Below are 4278 nucleotides of genomic sequence, written 5' to 3'. Positions count from 1 at the left end.
AGAAGTCTTTGTGGGGGAAGGTATCTATCGGGGACATCATGGCAGACAGTGTAACTGTAGCTTAACTTATTATCACCAGCTGGGGTCCAGAGGAGTCGTGCACATATATTATGTGCACTTTGGTAAGTAGGGTTTCAGGGTTATTTGAATCAGAGACATTGGAAAGCCAGAGTCTTTCATATAAGATAGTGATATTTCTCTACCAGAATTGTAAAATATGATTTTACAGCTTCTAATCTATCTTAACTAGGTGTTCTGATGGAGTAATATTATGGTCTATGTTTTATAACCTTAGTGCTATTAAGACTAAGGCAATAAGCAAAAGTTGGTTTCATTTACTTTTTTTTCCCAGTGCAGTAGGTCTAATCATATCAGCTTTGCTAGATTTTTGTCATGTAGATGTTAGCATAACACAAATGCCAAGCATGCTCTGACCACTCAGCAAATAATCATTCTTTTTCCGAATCAGAGATATGAATTTTTAATAAAAAATAAATGTAATCAGATATATTTTCACTTATTATAAAGAATGAGTTTAATTCTGTTAATAAAACAACAGATAGTGAAGAACATTAACTCGTTGAAGTAAGTTTAAAGATGATGGATGATATGCCAGTCTACTGTAAGCATCTTACAGACACTAAGTCATATTTTGCATAGGTAGAGAAATTCAGACTTAGATAAGATGAGCTGAGAGTCACCTATAGATAAGTTTCTCTAAGGTTGCACTCCAAAGCCTGTTGTTTCTACTTGTTGAGAGCAGAAAGTAGCATGCAGCATTCAAAGTCTGGACAAGCAAAGCTTTCCCTCCTACCTGTCACTTCCTGTCATACAGGATAGAGTGACTCTGCACAGTCTTTCCTTATTGCCTGGGAATCTGGAGAGCAATGGTATTGTTTTAGTGTCCATAAGCTATTTTTCTACTTAAATTTTGAGAATCTTCAAGTATTTATCAACAGGAGGCCTTGAAGTTTACAGAACATTTAAGTACTTACTAAGTGTTTTAGACAATCTTTAATACCTTGCATCCAATTGAATGCCACAATCATAATTTTTGGTCTAGTAGAATGCATGTTGGAATGATTACCCTAGAATCTTACTTTATCTTACTGCATAGATGTGGCCTCATTCTATTTTTGAACAATTTAAGATATACAGAAACATGCAAATTAATCACACTAATCTAATATCCATTAATAATTATCAAGATGTAAGTAACCTACTTGTTAACTCTTGATTTTTGTCAAAGGCAAGCTCTCCCTGTTTCTTGATACACTTGATTGTGTTACTGAGATCACTGTAAGTGAGAAAGGAAGTAATTTCTAAAGGTCTCAGAATTCCATAAAAATGGATACATTTTTTTGCTGAGTTAAATCACTCGGGTAGAGAGACCTTCCTATGAGAAAAAGCTATTGATGGAGAGAGCTAATAAGTTCTCTGTAATGACCTCTTATTTTCATAAGAACTTGTGACTATTCCAAAAGAAAAGTGACTATTCCAAAAGTCTAGCATGCTTGAAGAAAGACAGAAGGCATTTATCACTGCCTAAAAAAAAAAATAAAACCAATACTATTATTAACAAATTAAAAAAACCATAGAAATCACACCCTTCACTGCTGTACAGATACTCATGTTAATTAGCTGAGAATACCCTGCCTTTCACCACCCTGTAGTTGAAGGGTTAATGCAATTAGGGCTACTTGGGATAGCTGCAAAGCAATTCTTGCATGAATAAGAATCCTTGGTGGGACTGAGCTGTACCACCTCCCTCCCCATTCTGAGGTACTTCAGGCTCAACTGGATATAAAAATTAGACAGTGTTCTTTCTGCTTCACACATCACCCAGCAGAACACAGCTGGCTCTTTGGCTCCAGGGCAAACACATTTGAATAGACAAAATTACTGGCTATGTTAAGGTAGCTTGCCTGCATTGCCCTTCAACCTGGATTTTTCTCTCGTCCATGCATTCAGTCAGTCATCAGACAAGCGAGGCCTTTGGAATTTCCCCACCTCTCCACATACCCGTTCCTCTAAAAGGCATTTTGCTTTAATTGACTTTTATATTCTCATTGAGCAATGCAAGCACCACTTCTGCCGTTTCTATTTACCACTGTGAATTTCAACGCAGCAAGGTGGGCGGGCTAGTAATTTTGCAGAGGTTTAAAAATCCAGGCTGCAATAATCTAGACTTAAGACAATTCCTGCTCTCCCTGTCACAGGCCAACAACACCCGAAGGGCTCGTGCCCTGTTCCACTCTTCAGTGAGCCCTGTAAAAATCAGCACCAGAAATGTCCACCCGCACATTTTAGGGTATTGAGTTTCCCTGTTGTTTCAGACATAGCTCAGGCAGTCACCAAGATGAGTGTCCTATCTACTGAAATAGTCGTTTTAAATAGATGTGTATAAGACAAGGAAACAGGTTTAAGCCAATGTCTCAAAAGAAGAAAGGTAGCTGCTCCTGGTGTCCTATGTCTTTAGTCCTAGTATTGGGGAGAGAGAGGCAAGACGATCATTGTGGCCGGTGTGGTCTACATAGCAAGTTCTGGACCAGACAGGGCTACCTAGTGAGACCCTATCTCAAATAAATAAATAAATAAATAAATAAATAAATAAATAAATAAATAATTAAATAATTAAATAATTAAATAAATAAGTAAATAAGTAAATAAATGCATACATACATACATACATACATACATACATACATACATACATACAGGTCAGCAGCAGGAGGAGGAGGATGGGAAGAGAGGGGATGGGGAGGAAGGTGGTCCTTTATAGCTCATGCTCTTGTGTTTATTTCTGTAGTTAAGATGAATAATGAGATAAACTTCTGGTTTTATCACATCCCAGTAATGTTTTCGATGGGAAAAGACTTTGCCAGCTTTACTTGCATAACTTTTCAAAGGAAAGCAGTTATGGGTTGTCCCCAAAAACTGCACTAGCCAAATGCTAAAGACTACCTGAATAGTGGGAAAAGCCGACCCCCAAAACAACAACGTCTTGTCCTCGAATACGATCAAATTGCATTTAGTCTTAAGCAAAAGTGCATCTGATAATGACTTCTGACAACTTCAGTCTAAGTGTGAATCTTCTGCACAAAAGAATGCTGCCAAGTTATGCCATTGGATTTAGACGTATATCAAGACAACACTTTTTAAGTTTCAATTGACTGCATTAAAAAAAAAAATCTGTAGTTGGTTCATAAATCCTGCATTGTGTTTCTAGACTTTGACTCTTTCACTCTCAAAGAGTTAATTCTCTTTTCCTCTATTATATGTGCAGATGTATGTGTGTGTGTGTGTGTGTGTGTGTGTGTGTGTGTGTAGAGTTAGAGAAATATAGCAATGAATAATTCTGCCTTAAAAATCCTCCACACGATCTTTGCACAGAAACATAAGTGTATTTTATATAATTAACAGTCCAATGAAATACAATTTTGTTTCCCCTATTTGGTACATATTTTATCTTTTGTCATAAATACATAAGCTGAGTCAGGTAGTATAAATGTACTTGATTTTCTTCTCATATATTTATTTACCTCCCTTTGTGTTTCTTTCCTTATTCTGGGCTTTTCTGGATGAATATGCATACACCTTTCACCTGCTGGTTTCTCCTTACTCCTTCTGTGCACTGTGTAAACCACCCTTTGCATTCATCATGTGGATCCCACTCTCTCTTTCTAACAGTCTTTCTTCTTTCATCGTTTCACCTATTGGATAACTAATGTTATAAAAACCATGTTGGAAATGAAACACAGAACGTTGTCATGGATCTGTTCAAATTTTACTCACCTGAGTGTGCCATTGTTTGTTACAAAATTTCTCCACTGACGTTTTCATTGTTTCAAGTTCAGTGGGAACTGTTTAATCCTAATAGCTAGATTGTTTCCCACTTGATCTTGACTTTGGTGCTTTGGAGCAGTAATTTCTCTCTGTTCCTGATGGCATATTTACCCAAGGAAGTTTAGGGAAATTAAATGATAATGTGCTTTGAACCATGGAACAATCAGAATATTGGGGCAAAACAGCATGTAGATGTCTTTATAGGTCAATGGAGAACAAATGTGAAAATAGCTCCGTTTCTGTGACATTTTATTTATATCATTTTATAATGATGGTTACTATATATTAATTTTACATATTCATGAACCGGTTTCACGCACTTGACGATCCCTCCTGTCTGAATGGCCCTTGGTTTTCCTCACTTCTGTCTCTCTATTCAGTCAGATTCCTCATGTTTTCCTAGTCACCATTGGAGTACCAATTATATTTTGA

The sequence above is a fragment of the Rattus norvegicus genome, chromosome 9 (assembly GCF_036323735.1).
Source record: "Rattus norvegicus strain BN/NHsdMcwi chromosome 9, GRCr8, whole genome shotgun sequence".
In the NCBI taxonomy this organism is placed as follows: Eukaryota; Metazoa; Chordata; class Mammalia; order Rodentia; family Muridae; genus Rattus; species Rattus norvegicus.
This window is presented reverse-complemented; position numbering follows the sequence as displayed.